The sequence below is a fragment of the Malaclemys terrapin genome, chromosome 7, assembly GCF_027887155.1.
Source record: "Malaclemys terrapin pileata isolate rMalTer1 chromosome 7, rMalTer1.hap1, whole genome shotgun sequence".
Classification (NCBI taxonomy): domain Eukaryota; kingdom Metazoa; phylum Chordata; order Testudines; family Emydidae; genus Malaclemys; species Malaclemys terrapin.
The window spans coordinates 43,929,276-43,956,792 of NC_071511.1; the positions used below are offsets into that span (position 1 = coordinate 43,929,276).

Below are 27,517 nucleotides of genomic sequence, written 5' to 3' on the forward strand. Positions count from 1 at the left end.
TTGTTACTAGCTGTCTCTATAATAAAATATGAACAAGCTTCAGATTTCATGTTCTCATTTGTTTCTTTTAACAGTGATTATTATTTGTTCTAGACAAAGGAAGTACTCCTCAAAATATTGGATGATGTCAAAGAGAATGACCACTTCAACTTTATCTTGTTTAATAACAGGATAATATCCTGGAAGGAATACTTAGTCAAGGCTACCCTACAGAATTTGAAGGAAGCACAGAAGTTTGTTAAATTCATAAAAGCCACAGGATGTAAATATCACTAAATTTTAACATATCTTTCTCTAAAAAAAATTTCATAATAAATACTTTGCATTTACATCTTTCCTCCAAGGATCTCAAATAGGGGCGTGATGAAACCATGTTTTCACTAGTCAGCTAAATAACAAATAATTGGTGTCATTCTTTGGCAAACAATGAATATGAATAAGAGGAAATGGAAGATGTGTTTGCTGATGGACAATTGACTCCAGCAGAAGAGACTAGGAAGGGATCTCTGGGTCAGAGGAAGGTGGCAAGAAAGAATCTGGCCAAAGATTGGACATGGGAACAGGGTCTGGAGCCACAGAGGGCTTGTGAGGGAGTCATGAGCAGAAAGAAGGAGTAGAAGGACTTGGCTGAGCTGGTGTTAGGTGAAAGACTGCAGCATGTAATGGTGGCAGAGGGGATCCCAGCCAACAGGATGGAACAAAGAGGGATCTACAGTATTGTTCAAATGTTCTAAGGGGTTTGTAAAAAGCATTTAGCATGATTAAAATTATACAATGAGCCAAATTAAAATGGCTACAACCATTAGCACAGTCGTATGATGAACCTCAATGCTACTGCACATATTGCTTGGTTTCCTGTTAGAAGCTTACGTTTCAAAGACATGCATAGTAAACATGAAGAAAGCAATTGCAGGACTAACCTAATTGCTCCCTCATTTGATCTGAAGTTGTTGAGGGCCAGAGCACCCCATGCTAATATAAAACCACTCTGCATATTTTTTTCTGTCTGTGCTGCTGTCACATAGCTGTGAGTAGAAGCAGTCAACAGTATCTTTCACTCCTAGAGGGGCCTTTAGGCTGTTGGTAGGCTTGAAACATTCTGGATTGACACAGACTGGAACATTATACAAACTTGTACTTACTCTTGTTCTGTTTTCTGTGGTCATGTCTCTTGCAGCGACAAACATAAATGATGCTTTAATAAGAACAGTTGAAATGATGAATGAAGCTCACAAAGAGAAGGTTTGGCCTGAGAGAAGCTCCTCTACAATTATAATGCTGACTGATGGCAATCCCACTAGCGATGAGTGTTCATAGTTATGCTGCCTGTGGACTGTTGGTTCGAGCATCTGTAACTGCATCCCTGTGTTCAGGAAAGGGCAGACAAATAAACAGCAACAAATTTTTAAAGTGCTTGTACACAAATGCTAGAAGTCTAAATAATAAGATGGGTGAACTAGAGTGCCTCGTGTTAAAAAAGGATATTGATATAATAGGCATCATAGAAACCTGGTGGAGTAGGGACAATCGATGGGACACAATCATTCTGGGGTACAAAATATATCAGAAGGACAGAACAGGTCGTGCAGGGGAGGGGGGAGTGGCACTATATGCAAAAGAAAATGTAGAATCAAATGAAGTAAAAATCTTAAATGAATCCACATGTTCCATAGAATCTCTATGGATAGTAATTCCATGCTCTAATAAGAATGTAACAATAGGGATCTATTATCAACCACCTGACCAGGACAGTGATAGTGATGATGAAATACTAAGGGAGATTAGAGAGGTTATCAAAATAAAGAACTCAATAATAGTGGGGGATTTCAATTATCCCCATATTGACTGGGTACTGTGACAAAGTTCCTCCTCTATCTTGGTGGGTCCTGCGCCTATTGGCGGATTTTCTTGCCTCGGAGATTCACCATGTGGATTGGGGAACAGCCCAGAGACCTTCCCCTCTGGAAGAACCCACAGTCCAGGTCAATTGGGAGGTTTGGGGGGAACCCGGGCCCACCCTCTACTCCGAGTTCCAGCCCAGGGCCCTGTGGACTGCAGCTGTCTATAATGCCTCCTGTAACAGCTGCATGACAGCTACAACTCCCTGGGCTACTTCCCCATGGCCTCCTCCAAACACCTTCCTTAGTCTCACCACAGGACATTCCTCCTGGTGTCTGATAATGCTTGTGCTCCTCAGTCCTCCAGCAGCACACCCTCTCCCTCTCAGTTCCTTGTGCCTCTTGCTCCCAGCTCCTCACACTCACACCACAAACTGAAGTGAGCTCCTTTTAAAAACCAAGAGCCCTGATTAGCCTGCCTTAATTGATTCTAGCAGCTTCTTCTTAATTGGCTCCATGTGTCCTAGTTAGCCTGCCTGCCTTAACTGGTTCTAGCAGGTTCCTGATTACTCTAGTGCAGCCCCTGCTCTGGTCACTCAGGGAACAGAAAACTACTCATCCAGTGACCAGTATATTTGCCCTCTACCAGACTCCTGTACCTCACTGGTCTGGGTCTGTCACAGTACATATCACCTCATGATGAAATGAAGAGACAACATTTCTCAATACTTTAAATGACTGCTTCTTGGAGCAGCTGGTACAGGAACCCACAAGGGTAGAGGCAATTCTCAATTTAGTCCTGAGTGGAGCACAGGATCTGTCCAAGAGGTAACTATAACAGGACCACTTGGAAACAATAGTAAAGAATAAAATTGTCAGACACATAGAAGAACATAAATTGTTGAGCAAAAGTCAACATAGTTTCTGTAAAGGGAAATCATGTCTTACTAATCTATTAGAATTCTTTGAAGGGGTCAACAAACATGTGGACAACGGGGATCCAGTGGACATAGTGTACTTAGATTTCCAGAAAGCCTTTAACAAGGTCCCTCACCAAAGGCTCTTATGTAAATTAAGTTGTCATCGGATAAGAGGGAAGAGCCTTTCATGGATTGAGAACTGTTTAAAAGACAGGGAACAAAGGGTAGGAATAAATGGTAAATTTTCAGAATGGAGAGGGGTAACTAGTGGTGTTTCCCAAGGGTCAGTCCTAGGACCAATCCTATTCAACTTATTCATAAATGATCTGGAGAAAGGGGTAAACAGTGAGGTGGCAAAGTTTGCAGATGATACTAAACTGCTCAAGATAGTTAAGACCAAAGCAGACTGTGAAGAACTTCAAAAAGATCTCACAAAACTAAGTGATTGGGCAACAAAATGGCAAATGAAATTTAATGTGGATAAATGTAAAGTAATGCACACTGGAAAAAATAACCCCAACTATACATATAATATGATGGGGGCTAATTTAGCTACAACTAATCAGGAAAGAGATCTTGGAGTCATCGTGGATAGTTCTCTAAAGACGTCCACACAGTGTGCAGCGGCAGTCAAAAAAGCAAACAGGATGTTAGGAATCATTCAAAAAGGGATAGAGAATAAGATGGAGAATATCTTATTGCCCTTATATAAATCCATGGTACGCCCACATCTTGAATACTGCGTACAGATGTGGTCTCCTCATCTCAAAAAAGATATACTGGCATTAGAAAAGGTTCAGAGAAGGGAAACTAAAATGATTAGGGGTTTGGAATGGGTCCCATATGAGGAGAGATTAAAGAGGCTAGGACTTTTCAGCTTGGAAAAGAGGAGACTAAGGAGGCATATGATAGAGGTATATAAAATCATGAGTGGTGTGGAGAAAGTGAATAAGGAAAAGTTATTTACTTGTTCCCATAATATAAGAACTAGGGGGCACCAAATGAAATTGATGGGCAGCAGGTTTAAAACAAATAAAAGGAAGTTCTTCTTCACGCAGCGCACAGTCAACCTGTGGAACTCCTTGCCTTAGGAGGTTGTGAAGGCTAGGACTACAACTGGGTTTAAAAGAGAACTAGATAAAGTCATGGAGGTTAAGTCCATTAATGGCTATTACCCAGGATGGGTAAGCAATGGTGTCCCTAGCCTCTGTTTGTCAGAGGGTGGAGATGGATGGCAGGAGAGAGATCACTTAATCATTACCTGTTAGGTTTACTCCCTCTGGGACACCTGGCATTGGCCACTGTTGGTAGACAGGATACTGGGTTGGATGAACCTTTGGTCTGACCCAGTATGGCCATTCTTATGTTCTTATGTTATCAGTCAGGTGCCACTCCTAAGGAGTGTCCAGAAAGCAAAGAACTCATACAGTGATCATAAAAATTATTTTGGGCAGCCATTCACTCTTATTCTGCTGAAGTTTGTCTATTTGGTTGAACCTTGAGACTATTTCTGGAAGAGTTAAAACATTATGGTCTCTCTCATTTTTAGTTGTCTTTATTTTAATTAAGAACTTTAACTGGTTTCCAAGTTAAAAACAGAAAAAATTGAACCAATCAAAAAAATAAAGTCAGACCCATACTAACTGCAGTTGGGATTTACCTGTAATATCTCTCCTCTCTAGGCTTGAACTTTCTCTCTGATGAATTTTTTGTGCATGTATTTTAACCACATAATAGTATTTTTCTAAACATGCTCTTTAAAGGGAAAGACTCTTCTCCATAAAAATTAATTGTTTTCTGTGCTTTAATGCAGGAGAATTGAACCAGGGAAAAATTCAAGAGAATGTGAAAAATGCCATTCAAGGAAGATATTCCTTATACAACCTTGCCTTTGGCTATGATATGGATTATAATTTTTTAGAGAAGATGGCACTGGAGAACAATGGATTGACTCGTCGTATCTATGAGGATTCTGATTCATCTTTGCAGCTACAGGTAAGAAGAAATATAATCACCCTAGCCAGCAACTCTTAGAGATATTAGAGTTATCTAATGTACTTTGATGATGTACTTTTTCCAGCATAGCTAACAAGTGACATTAGTAAACAAACATACTTTGTTAATGGTATCAAACATAATATACAGTGGGGAAACTTCTAAGAACAAGTTTTAAAACTTGAGCATAAGAAATAAGACTAAAAAATTGTTTTTTCTGGTTATTCAGAAGTGGTATTCAATTCCATTTTGTTTAGGATCTTAAACTGCACCCATCACCATGCCTGGCTTATTACTCACTATGTCTCTTCAGGGTGCTTGGCCATTAAAAACACAGCTCAGTTGTGCATCATGAGGATAAGTTAGTGTCTTATAGATGGAGGATTATAGATACCTGGTTTTCACCACTAGTTTTAAACTCTCACTGGTCGGCCACAGTGATTTTGCATTGAGCTGTGCAATTGTATTTTCCTAGCCAAATACCTTCTGCTACTTCCTTTTAGTGTTTAGGAAGTCTTCTGATAATTTTTGAAGTATAGGTCTGCCAACTCAGAGTGTGAAGTGAAGGGGACCTGGTGGAGTCTTATTCCCCTTATTAAAATAAAGAATATGTAATACATGTTGATGAAGGCAGAAGAGAAAGGGGAGTTCCCTTTGTTAAATGTGCACTATCCAAAGTCATGTTCACTTTAAAGGAATGAGACATTAATCCAAAGCTTGTCTTTCTCTCCAACAGAGGTTGGTCCTATAAAAGATATTACCTCACCCACCTTGTCTCACTAATCCCGTGGACAGATAATTTTTTTTATAATGCAACGTTGTATTATCTTCTTGGTTCAGTATCCAGAGTGTGATAGAGAACATGAGAGCCCAATACTATAAAGTGCTGAGAATAACATGCAAAGTACTGAGCATCCTCAACTCTCATTAAATTCAGTGAGAGAGATTAATGCATTCAGCCACTGTCAGTATAATAACCCCTAACTATGAAGCAATCACACCTCGTACTTGATCTATGTGTGTTACCCATATAGAGAATTTACAGCTGAATTCCAATTTTAGGTACATTGCTCTTATGAATGCCTGATATGAATCATTTTTCTACAGTTGAAATAATCTTTCTGCCACCGAATGTGACTTCAGTCCTTTAGCCAATGTTCAAGTGCCTGTACAGGTTTGAAGAGACTGAGCGATTTGGTGGCAATAAATAAATAAATCAGGCACGTTGTATGTATTTGTTACTACTCATTATTAAGGCTGCGTGTCTGTCACAGAGATCACGGAAAGTCATGGATTCTGGGACCTCCGGGACTTGTGCAGCAGCTGGTGCTGGCTCAGGCAGGCAGCCCCTAGGCCAGCAGTGGTTTCGGGCCACGCGCCAGTGCCCGGCCACCCCTCCCCAACACCGGCGGGGGTCTCAGGCTGCACGCCGCCACTGCCTTCTCCCTCCCAGCATCAGCGGGGGTCTTGGGCCATGCACCGCTCCCTGCCCCAGCACCCGCAAGGGTCCTGGGCCACTCCCCCCCAGTACCCGTGCCCCCCCCCCCCGCCCAAGTTTTAGTTAGGGGTATATCGTAAAAGTCATGGACAGGTCATGGACCGTGAATTTTTGTTTATTGCCCAAGACCTGTCCATGACTTTTACTAAAAATACCCGTGACTAAAATGTAGCCTTACTCATTATGTACAGTATCATTGACAGATTGATAAATTAATTTATGCATCATATCTGCTGTAATTTTGAGAAGTTCAATTTTAGGTACTCAGTCTTCATTTAGTTAATTAAAGGGTGTTTAAACTGGAAGCACCACTAAAGATTTAAACTTGTTAATTGTGGTGGAGGGGGGGGGCAGTTTAATGGGAACTGTCTGCTAGTAAAGAGGTAGCCAGATTGTTACCCACATCAGATATGCATGCTATATTATTTGCTCATCTTTAATAGAGAGGTGTAGCTATGGAAAGTAGTAAAAAATCCAATGAAATATTCCTCATATATAGATCTCGAAGTGCTTTACAAAGGGGTAAGCCTTATTTATCCCCATTATCCAAAACAGGGAAACTGAGGCACAGAAGCTAAATGGATTAGAGAGGGTCACATCTGCAAGGCTGGGAATAGAGTCCAGATTTTGGGACTCTTGATCTGGTTTTCTATCCACTAGAACACACTGCCTTCTAATGTAAGTTTTCAACATGCAGTTTTTGAATTAATATAAGCAGCCTGGCCAGTCAATTCAACATGGAAATTTGTATGCTGGAACTATTTCTTTTCTGCAGGCTATACCTCCATAGAATAAAAGAGGGCAAATTAGGTGTAACTTTCAGACTCTTGGCTAGCTCCTAATGCAGCCCTTTGTTGGGCAAAATTTGAGTGCCTGTGCATTACTACATCGCACAGACACTTACGTATTTGGATTTGATCCCTTTTTTCCCCTTGCAGAGTTTTTATGATGAAATGGCCAATCCCATGCTTCGAGAAGTGCAGCTGCACTACCCTATCAATGCAACATCTGCATTAACTCAGAACAATTTCAATCATTATTATGATGGCTCTGAAATTGTGGTGGCTGGACGTATTATAGACAATGACCTGAACAGCTTTACTGCTGATGTGAAAGTTCAAGGTGTAAGTATTGGTTCTGCTGTGTGTTTATTTTAAGCAGTAGCCTGTTTTATAAAATGTCAAGGCTTGAGTCATACCAGAAAAATCCTGGAGAAAACATAAAAACAAATAAGAAGACTCTACATTCCCACTCTATAAATGGAACGTGTGTGACATATTTCAGTGGTCCTACTTATGGATAGCAGTTGCATAATCACTGCTAAAAAAAATAAGTTTGACATCCACCATACAGTTAATGGGTAAACTTGCAAAAATACCTAACTTATTTAAAAGTTTAAGTCTCTTTGAAAGTAAATGACATTTTTTTCTTTTGAAATGTTTACCTGCTGGCACAATGGTAGACAGTCTATCAAATGGCTCCTGTTACGCTGACATATCTCTCTCTACATGTGGTGGGTTGCCAGTGCCACCATTTCCTCACTGACAAATAAATCAATGTTGTTTGATCTGATAGATGGTTCTAGCTCTCCCCAAACATTCCCTAGTGGTAGTTTAGTGTTTCAGTACTTTTGGGAAGTGATAACTCAAAAGCATCCCACTATGAGATGAGCTACTATGAATTAGCGAAAAGGAGGTTAAATCATGCTCTTGCATGCCATTGATTGAAAAGGAAATCTGAGTATCCACTTAAATATCTCAATAACCCCATTGTTTCATATTTGATCTAAATTAAGTGTAATATCACTGCATTACCTTTGTATTACCTTATGTGGTAACACTGAGGTGTACTTGGCTGCTACTGTCATTGAACAGGGGTTAATAAAAATACAGAGGTGTCCCAGAATATGTATGTTAGTGTCAGAGCATGGCATACATTCAGGAAGAGGTACCCAAAGCCTCACCAAAATGTCTTATTTTCACCATTACAGACTAATTTCTTTATCTGACTGTATCACATCAGTGTAATTAATTGCAAGTTAATAGAGACCATTTGTTAGTTGCTGCATTTCTGAATGTAAAAAATGCACCCCTAATTGAAATACCTTTATGCAGTGGTGAGATCATTTTAATTTTTGTAAACAGCAGATTTTCAATTCCTAAAAGGCAAACAATGATGTGACATTTACTGAACAAGTAGATATTGAAGAAACAGCTAAAGCTCTCCAAGACCAGGAATACATATTTGGGGATTACATTGAGAGGCTTTGGGCCTATCTCACCATCCAACAATTACTGGAAAAACGTAACCAAGTATAAAAAAGTATGCAGTTAAAATCGCTTTGTGTGTTGGTAGTGACCAAAGCTTATTATATCAGATAATGGTTGGTTGTTGTGATATCAGTTCCCAGTAAACATGTATCCACATCATGAAATCCACTAAAGCATGTCAATTTCAGGAGAAGGGCCAAGAGACTAAATGGGCCATGGAAACTGAACAATTCTCTCCTCTCTTGAAATGGTCCATTCAAATCAGAGCTGTGGAACATTTGAAGGACAACATAGGAAATCGTGCATTTGTGCTGCCACTTGTACCCTATAACTTCTGTGGATAAATAGAACACTTCGGACTTTCAATCTGCCACCTTTCACCAGCACTTAAATTCTTCCTAAATAAAATGACAAGGAACCCCCCCCCCACAAACACACACACACACGCCTTTGACCATCACTGATTTGCTCTGTATTCCAGTGGAAATGGACTTGGATCATTTTATTCCTCTTTATGTGGGACAAATTCAGCCTATGTGCATATAACTCATTTTTAATTATAGTGATAGTGGGCCAGGCATAAGAGTCCTGAATCTATCCTTCCCTTCCTTTTTTTTTTTTTTTTTTTTTTTTGCCCCTCTGCCCCATACCTCTCAGTTTCAGTGCTTTATTTCCATCCCCCATAGCTGTCAAGTGGCGCTAAAGAATGGCACAACTCCAAACAGATCAGGGATATAAGTGAATGGAGCGACGTGGGCCTGGTAATCTGGGGTGTGAGTAGTAAAGGGGAGGGTGCCTGGCATCAACCTGCACCTTCATGAAGGTCCACATTGTTCTCCTGTTTTGGAACCTCACTTTCCTGTACATATGCATTGTGTAATCATCACTATCTTTGGGGAGTTGGAAGATAGCCCCTGAGTTCCATTAATACCATTCCTCATCCTATAGTGTTCAGCACATACCCTTCTCTGCTCACCCCTTCCCCTCTGCAGCTTCCTATTCCCTACTGACTCTAAGAATGAGGGACTAAATCTAGATAGAAACTCAAAGCACCTCTAGATCTCCCCATGTATTATTGCATATGCCTAATTCAGATTCTGAATGTGGCTACAATTATAACAGCAATGTCTTTGCTTGATTATTAGTCTTCTAAAGGCAAGCAACTTATTCGTTTTAGAATAGACTCAGGTTAGAATTGAAATAAATAATTTTGCCACTCAATGGCTTTAGGAATCCTGAATACAATAAATATTTCTTTGTTATAGATGGTCAGGCTTGATCATTTTTCTTTATCCTAAAATGCTTTCCCTCTAAAGTTAGTATTTAATGGAAACTACTGGCTCATGGTGACCTTATTAACTCAGGTGAACAATGCCACAGAAGCCAAATGCATGATAAACATGCAGGTCTATTTCTACTTTATATCACTTCATGGTTTAGAAAATGAGAATGTAGAATGAATGGAATAGCACTAATCAAACAAGAACCAGTGTAATAACATTAGATACCTATGTATAAAAATAGATTGATAATGGAACATGTGGTATTGTATTTTTAAATGTTGTTGCAGAAAAACTGTTGTAAATAGATCAATTGCATGTGCTCTTTACCAATATATATATATAATTCAGAGTGAGTCTTTCTATTCAGGTTAAGAACTGCATAACAAAGATCCAATAGACTCTGTTTTAAATAAGCTGTTAGACATATACAACCAACAGCCCACTAAAAAATGAAGAGAAACACTAATTTTTATAGGAAACTCATGTTTACAGAGTATCTTCTACTGATAGTCTGTAAAGTACTCTCTGGTGCATGCATGTGTGTGTAGTACTGTCCTCTACTGGACTTTAGGCTATAACCTCTCCATTGCAACACATAAAAATGTTATTATTACTTGACTATGGATGGGTTGGCATTGAACCTGAACTTTAATCTGCACTCACATGAGTTGATACTAACTCAAAGTGTTGCAGTCAACTCAGGGGAATTCTATATTAGATCTCATCTTGACAAGTAAAGAGGAACTGATCACAGAACTCAAAATAAGTGGTAAATTAGATAAAAATGATCATGATTTGATTACATTTGTTATGTGCAAATAGAATAACATCTAAACCAGTAACATACATACTTGGTGCTTTAAAGGGACCATTTTCACAAAGCTGAAAACAATTATGAGCCAAATCAATTGAGAGAGAGAATTTAAACAGAAAAATGTGAATGTTAATTGAGGTCTGTTTTAGAACATTTTTCTAGATTACTAGCTTCCCCAAAAGCCACAAACCCATAATCAAGAAAAAAGGTCACATTGCCTATTGGAAATTGTAAAATTGTCAATAATGGAGAAAAATCAAAGTGGTCAATAATTACATTTGTTCTGTACCTGTGGAAAAACACGGATGATGTATGCATATCAAGTGATGAAACTCTTTCCATTCCAGCACTAACTCAAGAGGATATTAAACAGCAGCTAGTAAAGCTAGACACTTTAAAATCAGCACGTCAGGATAACTTGCATCAGAGAGCTTTAAAAGAGCTTTCTCAGGAGCTCTCTGGACTGTTACTGTTGTTTCTCAATGTCTTGGAACACTGGTGAAGTTCCAGAGTACTGGGAAAAAGCTCATGCTGTGCCAATATTTAAACAAGACAACCCGAGTAATTATTGGTCTGTCAGCCTGACGTTGATGCTGGGCAAAAAATGATGGACATAGGGCTTAATTAATAAAGAATTAAAGGAGAGTGAAAAAAAGTAATGCAGTTAACATATTTTATGAAAAACAGATCTTGTCAAATTAACTTGATTTTTTTATAAGATTGCAAGTCTGTTACAACACAAATTTTGATTAAGAAACTAGAATGATCCAAAATCAGCAAGGCCCATGTTAAATTGATTTAAAATGAGTTAGCTGATAGTTCTCAAAATGGAATTGTAAATGGGGAATCGTCATCAAGTGGGTGTGTTCCCTGTCCTACAGGGATGAGTTCTTGGCCCTACACTACTTAACATTTTTATTAGTGGAAGAAAACATAAAATCATCACTGTTGAAGTTTGCAGATGATGCAAAGATTGTGGGAGTGATAAATGATGAAAAGGACAGGCCCCTGATACAGAGAGGTCTGACTCAGAGAGGTCTGGATCTCTTGATAAGCTGGGCACAAGCAAACAATATGTATTTTAATAAAGCCAAATGTAAGATCAAACATCTAGGAACAAAAAATGTAGGCCATACTTACGGGATGGGGGAGTCTATCCTGGAAAGCAGTGACTCTGAAAAGGACTTGGAGGCCATGGTGGATAATCAGCAGAACATGAGCTCCCAGTGCAACACTGTGGCCTTGCTAATGCTATCCTTAAATATGTAAATGGAGTTGGGAGATTATTTCACCTGTGGATTTGGCATTGGTGCAACCACTGCTGGAATACTATGTCCAGGTCTGGTGCCACAGTTCAAGAAGGATGTTAATTTATTGGGAAAGGTTCAGAGAAAGAGCACAAGAATAATTAAAGGATTAGAAAACATACCTTCAGTGATAGACTCAAGGAGCTCAATCTATTTAGCTTCACAAAGAGAAGGTTAAGGGGTGACTTGATTACAGTCTATAAGTACCTGCATGTGGAACAGAAATTTGATGATAAAGGGCTTTTCAACCTAGCAGACAAAGGTATGACAAGATCCTATGGCTGGAAGTTGAAGCTAGACAAATTCAAACTAGAAATAAGGTGCAAATTTTATTGTTCCTCATCACTGACTGGATGATTGAAGCTGTTGAAGCAGGAGAAATAAAGAATAATGTACTTCCCGTATGAATTTTTGGACTGAATAATCATAGACTCTCAGATTGTCCTGAAGGGACAATTAGTTGATTTAGTCTCACCTTCTGTATAACACAGGCCATAGACTTTTATCCAGTTATCCCTGTACTGAGTCCAATAACTTGTTTGACTAAAGCCTATCTTCCAGAAAGCATCTAGAAAACCTCAAGAGATTGTGAGACTTGCAATAAAATCATGAGAGTTGGCAACACTGAAAATTTTCCTTGCAGCCTTCTAGCTGTATGATATATGACAAATATTTATTGCAAGTACTAATCATAACTTGACACACCCACTTCCACATTATCTTAACCACTATTCTTTTATGTTCCATATGTTATGAAGTAGATGGGTACAAATTAGTTTATCCCACTCTGTATTGTCTGTGATTATACAACTGAAATTTTATACCATAACACTGATTTTTACTTATATTGTGTGCACAACCCTTATCTTTTATTCTTCCTTTGCAAGGTCACCTGTGAAGGGTCCTCCAGAACACCTTTGTGTTAGAGAGTGAGAATCATGTCAAATAATGTACACTGAAGACTCTCTGAAGAGGGGAAAACTTTTACTGTCTTTTTAATTCTGTTCAGAGCTAGTGAGGCAACTAAAAAAAAAAAAAAAAAAGAATATCCAGGATTTTAGTATCTTAAATGTAGTTAGAGCATCTAAGATTGTGATGGTGAATATCTTTCCTCTTTACCCTAGCAACTTGAACTGTTGTGAGAAAATGCTTTTCATCAACAGATCCCCTTGAAACAGTAGTAAAAATGGTTTAAGCAGTAATGTAGACAAGACAAAATGATATCCAATACCATTTCAGAAAGCTTGTCTGAAGCTTGAAAGGGGTGTGGTGGTGGGGGACTATTTTAAACTTCAAAAGATGCCAGTTTAAAATCATTTTGAGTCATCTAACTTTTTTTTTTCCAATCTGTCAGATACTTCTATTCAGTATAGTTACCCTTCAAAGGCAAACTCTGGTAAGTTGTCTTTTTTTAAACATACCTACAAAAACCATACACAGTTCTCCCTTTTTCAAGAACAAATATGTGATGTCATCACAATGCTCTTAAAAGAAAGTTAATTTTACCTGGGGTATAGGTATTGTGAAAATGACTTCAAGTTAATGTTGATACCAGTAACATAAGAACTTTTCAACATGAATGAAGGCACAATAAAACCATTATCAAAACTATAGGAATAATGTGTGCTTATGTAATTCATAAGTGTTTAGATACCAAAGATAGAGATGTTAATGGGAAATAAAAGCAAACACTTCAAGACAACATATAACACACTTTCTGTACTGTGTAACATAATTTATGTAGCTTGAAGTGCTATTCTAAAGTGACTGTGCAAAATTACACCATTTTACTTAACATAACTGTTCCTATTGTGTATTCAGAGTCATATCTACCCTCTTTGGTAACAAAGTTACTCCTGTTAGCCATGGAGAGTCAAACAGCTAAGAAAGTCAGCTGCTGATTCTACTTCAGCTTGTGCATACTCAACAGAATTTGTCAGTAAGTTTCAAGGTAACAGTTCTGCGACACGACTGAAGATAGTGGGGTTGTGCAGGTATCACTAAGTGCATCTTTGGAAGTCAAGGGGTTTCACAGGTGCAACTGACAGTCTAATTTTTTTGGCAAAATCAAATGATACACAAGTTGAAAAGAACTGTACTCGACTCTCAGATCTCAGGTTGACGTTGCAAATCTGGCAATTAGAAAATACATCTTTCTCTTTGTAAGCTGTACACACTTGATTTGGAATCACTAAAACATGTTAAACATGAATGCCATTTTTACAGGCAAGTACATTTTAAGAACAGAACCACATTTTAGCCTCAGAGCCTACCTCATTTTAGCCTCCGATCCTACCTCATTCACTGGTAATCACTATGTTAGACATCCAATTGCTATTAACCGTTTTGGTGAACACCACAACAAAGAAGGCATTTAGCACTTCTGTCATTTCCATATTTTCTGTTGTTGTTTCTCTGATGGGTCCCCCTTGGGGTGCCACCTGGAACTGGGATACCACTGAGCCCCCCTGACCCACCAGCTTGGGCTCACTTTACACTGTACTGCTGTAACCAGCCTGCCAAGCTCTCCCAGGCTCCAGCCTGCACTTTTGCCACAATACATACAGGTAGGGACAGACCCAGCTGCAGTTACATGCCGGCAGGTTCTTTAACCAGCTCCTGCATGGGAAGGCACAGCTAGGGCACCTCCCAGTTCTTACGGCACATACCTCCTCTCTGGAGTGTAAACCCAAAATTATAACATCTTGCACTGCACTGGGAACTGTACAGCATAAGCTCATGAAATTCACCCCCTCCCTCAATGTGAAGAGGACATATACACACACTGGTTTTAGACAAAGCAAAAACAAGTTTATTAACTACAAAAGATAGATTTTAAGTGATTATAAGGGATAGCAAACAGATCAAAGCAAATTACCTAGCAAATAAACAAAACACGCAAACTAAGCTTAATATACTAAAGAGATTGGATATGAATAGCAAATTCTCACCCTAAATGATGATACAAGTAGGCTGCAGGCTCTTAAGGGGCAAGCTGTGCTGGCTTACAGCTTATAAACCCCTGTTGTTCCATTCACAGGCTAAAAATCCCTTTAGTCTGGGTCCAGCACTTCCCCCCAGTTTAGTCTTTGTTCGTACTGTATTGTTTTCCCAACAGATGTCTGGGATTTTGTTCACATCTATTTTGTTCTTCTTTGTTGCACTTCCAGTGAATGTCATTGGGTGAAGAGTCTAATTACTAATTATCTCAGCCATAACTTACTGTTTCTCTATCACTGAGAGGCTGCTTTTGTAAGTCATTTAATCTGAGACATTGTAATGTGTGTGCAGTTGATGGAGATCCACATTTCCTTATAGAAGTGACACAGAAAAAAGACCATCTTTGCTTCAATATCAATTTAGATCCAGGTGTGGTGTTAAACCTAGTAAAAGACCCTGATACAGGTGAGTTAATATTTATCTAAAGTAAAAGGGCAAAAAGTCCAGGAGGGAAAGGATGAGAAATAATTTTGATTCTGAACTGAGAAAAAACACGTAGTACCACCAGTACCTGTCTACTTCCAGATAAAATGTGTTGTTTGGGATATGCAAGTGAATGAGGACAAATACAGGGATGGATTTAAGCAGCAGCACTAACTTTATTAACACTTCTCCCAGGAGTGAGGTTTATCTGCCACATATCCCCATACTAGGCATTTAAGTGGGTCCAGTGAGGGTTTACAGGGCTCCTATCATATAGCCCAGTGGTTCTCAAACTTTAGCAACAGAAGGACCCCCATTTTGATTTACAATTTTTGCAGACCCTCAACCCCCCCACTCAGCCCTAGGCCCTGGCCCCACTCCACCCTTTCCCCCAAGGTGCCACCCCGCCCCCCTCTTCCCGCCCTCTCCACCGCCACGTCTCCTCGTTCCCACCTCTTTCCACTCCCTCCCCTGAGCGCGCCCCATCCCTGCTCCTCCCCCTCCCTCTTAGCACCTCCTGCACAGCACTGAACAGCTATTCTGCGGCATGCAGGAGGCACTGGGAGGAAGGAGGAGGAGTTGATCAGTGGGGCCAGCAGTCCTGGGCCTGACTTGCAGCGTACCCTCGCGACCCCCAGGGGTCTGTGGACCCATTTGAGAAACTCTGATATAGCCCATAAATAAGAACATACATAAGAACATAAAAATGGCCCTACTGGGTCAGACCAAAGGTCCGTCTAGCCCAGTATTCTGTCTTCCGACAGTAGCCAGTGCCAGGTGTCCCAGAGGGAATGACCAGAACAGGTAATCATCAAGTGATCCATCCCCTGTGGCCCATTCCCAGCTTCTGGCAAACAGAGGCTGGGGACACCATTCCTGCCCATCCTGGCTAATAGCCATTGATGGACCTATCCTCCATGAATTTATCTAGTTCTTTTTTGAACCCTGTTAAGATCTTGGCCTTCACAACATCCTCTGGCAAGGAGTTCCACAGGTTGACTGTGTGTTGTATGAAGAAATACTTCCTTTTATTTGTTTTAAACCTGCTGCCTATTAATTTCATTTGGTGACCCCTAGTTCTTGTGTTATGAGAAGTAGTAAACAACACTTCCTTATATACTTTCTCTACACCAGTCATGATTTTATAGACCTCAATCATATCTCCCCTTAGCCGTCTCTTTTCCAAACTGAAAAGTCCCAGTCTTATTAATCTCTTCTCATATGGAAGCCGTTCCATACCCCTAATAATTTTTGCCCTTTTCTGAACCTTTTCCAATTCCAATAAATCTTTTTTGAGATGGGGCGACCACATCTGCACACAGTATTCAAGATGTGGGTGTACCATGGATTTATATAGAGGCAACATGATATTTTCTGTCCGATTATCTATCCCTTTCTTAATTATTCCCAGCATTCTGTTTGCTTTTTTGACTGCCACTGCACATTGAGTGGATGTTTTCAGAGAACTATCCACAATGACTCCAAGATCTCTTTCTTGAGTGGTAACAGCTAATTTATACCCCATCATTTTATATGTATAGTTGGGATTATGCTTTCCAGTGTGCATTACTTTGCATTTATCAACATGAAATTTCATCTGCCATTTTGTTGCCCAGTCACCCAGTTTTGAGAGATCCTTTTGTAGCTATTCGCAGTCTGCGGGGGGTCTTAACTAACTTGAGTAATTTTGTATCATCTGCAAATTTTGCCACCTCACTGTTTACCCCTTTTCCCAGATCATTTATGAATAAGTTGAACTCTCCACTGCCTACCCCTAGGATTCAGCCCTCACATTCCCTGCAGCAAAGAGGACAGAAAAAAGGACTTTGGTCTGTGAAGACTTCAGGTCTCTCCTTTTCCTAAGGTCTACCAGCAAAATCCCAGGTCTCTTATTTCTAGAGGCTGGCCTTTTATCTGCATTGGACACTGGCCTCAAGTTACAATAAGCTAAATATTCCTACCAATTCTTAACATTCAATTTCTAAGTCCTTTTCCTATTCAGATTAACTGTGTCTCCATGATACTGTAAGGAAGATGACAAAAACCTACCAGGCCTCAGCCCTTTGGCCTGAATAGGAAAAATTCCTTCCCGCCCCCTAAAACAGGTGATCCCAAGGCATCCTAAAAAAACCAGTTCCTATGCTATCTAACTACGGGGAGGGAGTGTGGGTTTAGATAAAATGGGACAAGAGGCTTGAGAAATCTCCGGCAAGAGTTTAAATTGATGATCATGGGGAACGATCCCTTCTCCCTTTGGCTGGTCAAAGGGTGGAGAAGTGTCCCTGGGAAGGAAATGCCTACTCCTGCAAACACTCCCCATTTCATTCCAAAGCTGTCTGGCGCCTTCTGGATCCAATCAAGTCTCCCACCCACTAAACCAGCTGGAGGCATTCTGCTCATCCATCTCCTTCAGTGATATACCACCTGAATCTTGCTAAACTAATGCTGCCTAATGCAACTGCTATGTCAGTGGTCTAAAGCTTCGTGTGCAGGAGAGGCCAAAATGAAAAGAAATACAGGCCAGAGACTGAAGGAGAGAAAGGTGGAGTAGTAAATTGGTAGCCAGTGAAAGGATTGGAAATTATTCTACAAAATGGTTCAGCTGCATAGTACTTTCCTTCTCCACGTCATTCCTCAGTATTTCCTGATCAGAATCTATCTGTACAGTAATAGCACATTTTGTTCCTTTATAACAGGCATCACAGTTAATGGGCAGCTTATTGGAAAAAAGAAAGTCAGCAACAATGCACAGATCCAAAAACCATATATTGGAAAACTTGGGATTGTAAATACACAACTGGATTTAAAAATAGAAATAATGACTGAAAAAATCACCCTCCAAAATGGCAGACAGACACTTTTCCCTGGCTGATACAATCACCCTACAACAAGAAGGGTAAAGTACAACACAAAAGCCCATTCTTGATTGTTCAAGAATGTTCAAACTTATGAAAACATTAGTATGTAAATGTAATTAAGGCTGATGGCAGTGGCAATCTGATTAACAAATCCTTGGAAGCCACGTACCCTATTCACGCATTCAATTGCTTGTTTCCATACTGTTAGGCGCTGATTCAAGAAAGCACTTCTGCACACACTTAGTTGAGCATATGTTTAAGTACTATCCCAAACAAGGATGCTTTCCTGAATTAGGATCTAAGATATGAACGGTATGATCCTGCAGCTACCTACAAACATGTAGACCTCTGCATTGGCATGGAACCCCATTGACTTCAGCGGAGCTCCAGATGAGCACAGGAGTATGTGTGTGTGCATACAGTTGCAGGATTGAGGTTTTAGTCTCTTCATTCTTGAACTCTTTGCTACCACATATTAAGCATCACTTGTTTGATTTATGGATCTTCAGAAAGTTTTGTTAAAAAAAAACACCCATGTTACTCTGCCAGATGGATTTTCCATAAACTCCTTGGTCTGTTAGTTAACTTATTGTCCACAATATTAAATGCTGAAAACCAAAAATGAACAGTTGTCCTGCTGCAGTTTGACTATGGAGATAAACAGGGGAAAGAAGCTAGTGCTTTCATTCAGAGATGGTGTAACTTTTATTGTCGTTTTGCATCGAGTGTGGAAGAAGCATCCTATACACCACGATTTCCTAGGATTGTACATGCTGGATAGTCACAAGGTGTCTGAACACACCCATGGCTTATTAGGTAGGAATTCACATCCATTGAAATGGATGAACACTACCTTAATTTAAAAGACTGACATTTTCCAAACTGATTGATTTAGGGAAAAGTAATCATGTGTCCACATTCTCAGAGCTAAGATGTACAGAATATTTTTAAAGTATCACCTCCTATATATTAACTCTTTCATTGTATCTGGTCCTAGTTTGTATATTAAAAATAAAAATGGGATGTAGGGCTATAACTTCAATAAAAAACTGCATTATGGAAAAAACTGAGAATATGAAAACATGTTTTGTGAGAGATTGTCTATAGCCCATGTCTTAAACTCAAAGAAATTACAAATGGAGATGACCTAATAGATCACATTTAGCTCATCCTCTTGGTGTAAGTGCAAAAAGTTTTCCCTACAGTATATTTTCTTGTGCTTTGTCCAGGCTAGTTTTAAATGTCTCAAGAATGGGATTCTACTACTTCTCTTGGAAGAGTATGCCATAGACTAACAGAGCTCCCCATTATGAAGTTTTTCTGGGAATTTCAAAATTTCCTTCTCTCAATTTCATCCACTCACTGCTAGTTATACCTCCTTGTATGTATCAAAAGTAGCTTATAGCCATCAGTTAATTTAACAGCAGTTTTTGATATTGTATTTTCTCCCCTTCTTTTCAGGACAGTTTTTCCAGCACATTGATTTTGAAGTTTTTGACATCCGTCCTGGATCTGACCCCGAGAAACCACATGCCACAATGATTGTCAAAAACAATAAACTGACAGTAACTAGGTAACCAAATTATTAGGAGATACTTCCCTACCCTGAAAAGATCTGTAATTTGGGGGAGAGGGAGATAGGAAAATTCTCTAGCTGTTACAGTAAAGGACTGGGTTCAGTTCTTTTTTCCATAAAAGACAAGTAACACAATACCGGTAGTCTCCCTGAGAGAACAGAGCACAGTGCGAGAGTCTTCTTCTGTAAGAATCTCCATCACAGCACAGCACTCTTCCCCAAGTGAACAGGCAGGAATCTTACAACTACAAAGGTGCAATACATACAACAAAATTATAACCTCTCCTTACAATTATTTAGCTACATATTCCTGATTATGCAACAGACTTGCTGTTTGACCATGGAAAAGCCACTTAAACCCTGTTTACACTAGAAAAACTACCTGTTGTTGCCTAGAAGGTACCAACTGAATGGATCCAGCATGGTTTAGTTGCAAGTGTAGACAAAGACTGCTACTGTATTCATAGGTAAATACTAGTCTAAAGAATTTATACAAAGACAAACCTGGTAAAATTACTAAAATCACAGATAGATTCAGAATCAGAGATGCATCACATTACAAAGTACTATTATTTTAGTTAATTCATGCTTTTTGTCTTTATTTCAGGGTTAGTGAGAAATATTATGGAAAAGACCCCAGTCATGGAACAATCATCCCCTGTTGGTTTATTCATAACAATGGTACAGGACTGATTGATAGAGCTCACACCAATTATATTGTTTCCAACCTATTTAGCACACCATTTATTAACTAAGCAACAAACTTACATGTGCAATCTCATACTTTAAATAAAATGCTTCCTAATAACCAAGAAAGAGTTAACTACAAGAAAACAATACAGAGAAATAAAGTTGCTTTGACTCATTATTAAATGAAGCTGATTGCTGCAGTTTTTATTCTTTGATACTTTCCCAACTTTGACGCATATGGCATGTCTCACTAATCACTTTTGAGTAAATATTATGATCTGGATAGTAATTTTGTCTGCATTTGGCCAGCGGCATGTGTACATCTAGTATAATGTTTATATGTTTGCTTCGATTATAGACTGTGAGATCTGCTCCTGCTCACATTAATGTCAATGACAAAACGTGCATAAACTCCAGTCGGAACAGAATTGTGCCCACTAGTTGTGCCTGGTGGCCCAGTCAATGTGGGTAGCTAGTCACACCAGGAAAGGAATCTGCACCACTTGATTCTTATTCACCTGACAGGGCAGCATGGTGCATTCATGTCTGCACAGCCTTCTATGCAAAGAGAAAAGGAGCTTCTGTTAGATGAAAGTCTCAACATGTAGGATAGATTTTACTGTTCAGAGGCATCCCTTACCCTTTCATCACTCATTTTCTCCTGCCCCTTTGGGAATCAGGTATCTATGCTATTTCCAGGAGCTCCTGTTTTCTTACTAAGCTTAAATGGTGGACAGCTGACAGCTACTGCAAGGCTTCTGGATTCTCAGAAAAAGTTTAATCCCTCATGCACCAACAATTGGGATGGTTCCATGCACAGTGTCAAACATCATATGTAACATTAAACATTCATCCATGAACATAAAAGCTGTATTTCGCAATTTTAACATAAAATTAAGATTAACAGAAGACTTTTAAATTGTACTTTACTTTTCAAGAGACATGCATCTAATTTCCATACATGCATCATTTATAACACTGGCATAATATTATGGCTTTACAACTCAGAAATATGTACTTGTTTTCCCAAGTGTTCTACAAGATAATACAAAGTGACTTGATTCCTGATGCCTGGTCTAAACAGAGGAGCATTAGTGGCAGAGTTGCGGAAGGGGAGAAGGACTGGAATAATTGGAGGTGTTGCAGGACAAGATTTAATTGCATTGGTAAACCTTTAAGCAGTTCCAGAACTGGAATAATTCAAGATGGGGAAAGGGATGTTGTGACAGTCTATACTTTTATGGTCATCAATTTTACAAGACTATGATAAATTTTGTACAAAGTATGCCTTGTGAAAGAGATATCATTTAAAACATCATCTTCTGCTGAACATTATTGTGCTGGTAAAATATGTGTATCAACATTGTATGTAAAGTTATAAGTTTATACTGTATAACATTGCTGTAACATGTTCCAGAGTTAGAAAAGCAGGCCCAAACCAGTTTTTCAGAGACAAAGAAACACTAGCAACCCAGCCAGGTGTTAAAGTTATCACCGGTTTAAGCAGCCATTCTTCAGCAATGGAAGGGATAAACAAGAAATTTACATTTCATCACAGAGACTGTTCAATCCTCACATCCACAAGAGACTACTTGTCACTTGCACCCCAGGGAGGGGTAATCCTCAAAAATGGGAGTGTGGTATAAGAGAGAGAGAGACAGTGGCATCCATTTCACCTCTTCTCCTCCCATCTCTGCTCATGACATCATGACATCGACTGAATTAAGGGGGAGTGATCCCAGGCTGAAAAGGAGACCCAGCCTGTGAAATTTACAACAGCATATGGTGAGACAAAACCTTTGTTTTTAAGTTCACTTACCTCGTTAAATTAGGTATTAGCTTGCGTATTACTCTTTTATAACCAATCATGACTTTTATGCATCATCACTTGTAATCACTTAAAATCTATCTTTCTGGAGTTAATAAACTTATCTTATTGTTTTACCTTAACCAATGTGTTTGGATTAGAGTGTGTGGGAAACTCCATTTGGGATAACAAAGCTGGTACATGTATCATTTTCCTTTGAGGAAATGATGGACTTTCTGTGAGTTTGCATTGTTCAGTAGTGTGCTGGATGGTACAAGATGCACATTCCTGGGGGAACAAGGCTGGTCATTTGTATCCATCGGGTCGGCCTGGGTGCCACCTGGAGTCACGCCTTTATGGCGCTCAATATAGAGCCCTGCCGACCCACCACCCTGTCAGTTCCTTCTTGACGGCTACTCTGACAGAGAGGTAGGGGAGGGTGGATATTGGAATGGACATGAACAACACATCTTGAAGAACAACAGTTACGAGAACGTGAGTAACCGGTTTTTTTCTTTTTTGATTGCTTGTTCATGTCCATTCCAATCAGGTGACTCACAAGCCCAAGTTCAGGAGGTGGGGTCGGAATTGTCCACTGATTGGAGCACTGCTCTTCCAAAGGCCGCATAATCTCTGGCCTGCTGGGTGATTGCATAGTGCCTGGTGAAAGTGTGTATGGAGGACCATGTTGCTGCTCTGCAGATTTCCGGGATGGGAACCTGCTCCAGGAATGCCGTTGAAGAGGCCTGAGCCCTGGTGGAGTGCACAGTGATCAGAGGAGCGGGCATCTTTGCCAGACTGTAGCACTCACAGATGCAGGACGTGATCCATAAGGAAATTTGCTGAGAAGAGATAGGAAGACATTGCATCCTGTTCATCAAATCCATGAATTACTGGACCAACTGTCAGAACGGCTTCATTCTCTCGATGTAGAAGGCTAGCGTTCTGCGGACATCTAATGAGTGAAGCCTTTGCTCCCTGATGCTCGAGCAGGGCCGGCTCCAGGCACCAGCTTGCCAAGCAGGTGCTTGGGACGGCCACTCTGGAGAGGGGCGGCACGTCCAGCTATTCGGCGGCAATTCGGCAGATGGTCCCTCACTCCTGCTTGGCGCGAAGGACCTCCTGCCGAATTGCTGCCGCAGATCGCGATCGCAGCTTTTTTTTTTTTTTTTTTTTTTTTTGCCACTTGGGGCGGCAAAAACCCTGGAGCCGGCCCTGTGCTCGAGTGAGGCTTAAGATGGAATACTGGGAGGAAGATGTCCTGGTTGATGTGAAACTGGGAGACAACCTTCAGGAAGAAAGCTGGGTGGGGCTTGAGCTGAACCTTGTCCTTATAGAACATAGTGTAAGGGGTCTCTGATGTCAGGGCCTTGAGCTCAGATACCCTTCTGGCTGAGGGTATCGCTACCAGAAACGCTACTTTGTATGAGAGAGAGCAGGGAGCATGTCGCCAAAGGTTCAAAGAGTGGTCCCATGAGTCTGGAAAGGACCAGATTGAGGTCCCAAGCCGGGACAGGCTGCCGGACATGCAGGTATAGCCTGTTGAGACCTTTAAGGAAACGACTGACCATAGGGTTAGCAAAGACCAAGCGGTCCTCTGCCCCGGGTGAAAGGCAGAGATGGCGGCCAAATGAACCCTTATTGATGACATGGACAGCTCTGCTGCTTGAGGTAGTGGATATAGTCTAATATAAGTGGCACGGAGGTGAGCGGTGCTGCGCTGACCAGATTGAAAATCTCTTCCACTTGGCAAGGTATGTGGCTCTGTGGAGGGTTTTCTACTGCCAATGAGGACTTGTCTAACCTGATCCGAGCAAGAGAGCTCTGTAGGGATTCAGTCATAGAGCTTCCACACCATGAGGTGCAGCGACTCGAGGTTCGGGTGTTGGAAATGGCCGTGATCCTGAGTTAGTAAGTCCAGGAAGAGCAGCAAGGAGACTGGAACTTTCACTGGACATTTCCAGGAGTGATGAATGCCAGTGCTGGTGGGGCCAGGCTGGAGCAATCAATAGCACCGAAGCTTGTTCCCTCCATATCTTGAGGAGTTCCTTGTGAATGAGCGGAATGGGCGGAAAGGCATACAGTTGATGGCCTCTCCATGGGAGAAGGAATGTGTCCGTGATGGAGCCCGGGCTGTGGTTCAGGAAGGAGCAAAACTGCTGGCACTTCCTGTTGTGTTGCGTGGCAAGCAGGTCTATCTGGGGAAAGCCCCACTGATGGAAGATTGAGTTTGCCACGTCCAGGTGAAGGGACCACTCGTGGCCGTGGAATGACCTGCTGAGGTAGTTTGCCAACTCGTTCTGACTCCAGGAAGGTACGATGCTTGCAGATGTATTGAGTGCTCTACACAGAAGTCCCACAGCGTGAGGGCTTCCTGGCACAGGGGAGAGGAATGTGCACCCCCCTGTTTGTTGATATAGAACATTGCCGTGGTGTTGTCCGTCATAACTGATACACATCTCCCTATTAAGTGGGCTCGGAAAGTCTGGCACGCCAGGCATACCACTCTCAGCTCTCTGGCATTGATGAGGAGAGCGAGTTGCACCTGAGACCAGAGGTCTTGTGTTCTGAGTTCTCCCAAATATGCTTCCCAGCTCAGAGCTGATGCATTCATCACTCAGAAGAGGGACGGGTGAGCGCTGGTGAAGGGGACTCCTGCACCTCCTACTTGTGGGTTAAGCCACCACAGGAAGGAGTCTAATACCAGGTGAGGCAGGGTTACTATCCTGTCCAAACTGTCCTGGACTGGCTGATACACTAACACTAGCCACGACTGAAGAGGTCGAAGTCTGAGTCTGGCATGCTGTACTACGTAGGTACAAGCCACCATGTGTCCTAGCAATTTCAGGCAATTCCTTGCTGTAGTGGTGGGAATCTGCCTGAGACTTTGAATGATGTTGTTCAGAGGCCAAAACCTCGCTTCCGGGAGGTATGCCCTGGCCTGTCTCAAATCCAGTACTGCCCCTCTGAACCCTATCCACGGAACAGGGCCAGAGTCGATTTCTCCATACTGACAGGAAGGTCCAGTTCATCGAACGTTGTTCTTATAAAGTTGACTTGTGCCTCCGCTTGAGCCCTGGATTGGCCCTTGATCAGCCATTCATCGAGGTATGGGAACACCTGCACCCGTCGCCTGCGCAGGAACACTGCCACGACTGCCATGCACTTGGTGAACACTCAAGGTGCCACCGACAGGCCGAACGGGAGGACAGTGAACTGGTAGTGGTGCTGTTCACCACAAACCTGAGGTATTTTCTGTGGGATGGAGTTATTGCTATGTGAAAGTACGTGTCCTTCAAGTTGAGGCCAACATACCAGACTCCTGGATCCACAGAAGGGGTGACAGAGAGACCAGATAAACTGAGTTTCTTCACAAACCTGTTGGGTTCTCGCAGGTCTAGGATGGGCCTGAGCCCACCCTTGGCTTTCAGTATTAGGAAATACCAGGAATAGAAGCCCTTGTCATTCTGCTCCTGAGGAACCTCTTCCACTGCCCCTAGCAAAAGGAGCAAGTGAACCTCCTGTATAAGGAGTAGCTCATGAGAGGGGTCCCTGAAGAGGGATGGGGAAGGGGAGTGGAAGGGTGGGATGGCACAGAATTGGATGGAGTATCCCTTCGCTACTGTGCGGAGCACCCAGCAGTCCAAAGTGATACAGGACCATGCATGGTAGAAAGGGGATAGTCGGGACGAAAGGGTAAGGCAGGGTAGATCCAGTTCTTGCTCTGGTGCATCGTCCTCGATCACACCTTCGAAAGGTTGTTTTTCTGCAACATCCGATTGTCTTTGAATGCTGGAGCTATGGCGGTGCCCGCCAGACCCTCATCTGGTGACAAGGAGGAAGCCCCACAGCATGGCAACTGCACTCTGCCATCTGCACCCAAGAGGTCCTGTGACTCTTGGGGAATCCCAGGCAGGTGCCAATGCGTATGATGCTGTGCTTGGTGCTGTGGCTGTCAGCACTGAACTCGGTGCCAATGTCAGCATCGGCGCCGCTGTCGGTTCTGTTGGTGGTGCGGGAGCCAGCGCCAGTAATAGCGGTGCCACTGAAGCCAAAGCTGGTGCCGAAGCTGGTCCCGAAGCCAGTGCTGGCGACAGTGCCGCAGCCAATGGCTTCGACATCGGTAGTGGTGGTTCAGTGGCTGGTTGCTCAGCCGGTGGAATAAAGGTGGCCGAAGCAATCAAAGTCGCTGCTGAGCGGGATCCTTGGCTCCTTCCCTGGTTCTGGTGAAAGGCCCAGGGAGTCCAGAAGGGCCACTGAGATGGGTTCTGCCACTGCAGCAGCCATGGCACCAGGAAAGCCCGTCTCTCTCACCAGGCCTGGTGCAAGGAAGTTTCGCGCCCTAGGTGAAACTTCCACCTTGCCCCCCTACCCCTCCAGCTAACCCAGCTCCCCACCTGGGAAGCCCACCACCCCCAACCCCACAGCAGCTACCTCCCCTCCGTGGAAGCTAACCCCGCCCGGGTAACCCGCCTCCACAGCAGCTAACCCCGCCTGGGGAGACTCCCCACAAAAGCTAACCCTGCCTGGGGAGCCCCTGCTCTGCGACAGCTAACCCCGCCCGGGGAGCCCCCTCCCTTTGCGGCAGCTAACCCCGCCTGGGGAGACCCCCGCCGCAGCAGCTAACCCTGCCTGGGGAGCCCGGCCCAGCTCACCTCAGCTCCGCCTCCTCTGCTGAGCATGCCGGCGCCGATCTAATTCTCCTCCCCTCGCAGGCTTGCGGCGCCGATTGGAGGAGACTTAGAGCGAGGGCTGTGTGCTCAGCAGAGGAGGCAGAGTGGAGGTGATCTGGGTCAGGGAGTGATTCCCCTGTGTGCCCCCCTGTTACTGTGGGCGGCCCTCCCCGCACCCCCCTCACCCCAGCTCACCTCCACTCCACCTCCTCGCCTGAGCAGGCTTTTAGGCACCCCCAACCACTAGGCGCCCTAAACGGCCACCTAGTTTGCCTAAATGGTTGCACTGGCCCTGTGTCTCACACTGACCTGGACCTCCTGTTCCTGCTCTTATCGGAGCGGTAAGAGTCTTACTCCAACTCCGAAGTCTTTGAAAAGGAAGACCATGGAGGAGCCAAGCCTCGGGGCACCAATTGTCGGGAACTCAGGGACTGACTGGGCTCTCTCTCCGGAGGTGCCGGTGCCAGAGGGTGCCGTGGAGAAGAAGAGCGCCGGGACATCATCACTGGCTTCCCTCTTGATTGTACCTGGGGTCACAGTAGTGCAGACGGAGACGGAGCATCCT

The 27,517-nt window shown here is 42.2% G+C and overlaps 1 pseudogene; it reads left to right on the top strand.

Annotated features, from left to right (window-relative positions):
• LOC128840324 (inter-alpha-trypsin inhibitor heavy chain H3-like) overlaps positions 1-21,076 on the top strand; it is a 96,732-nt pseudogene extending 75,656 nt beyond the window's left edge.
• The last annotated feature ends 6,441 nt before the right edge of the window (positions 21,077-27,517 follow it).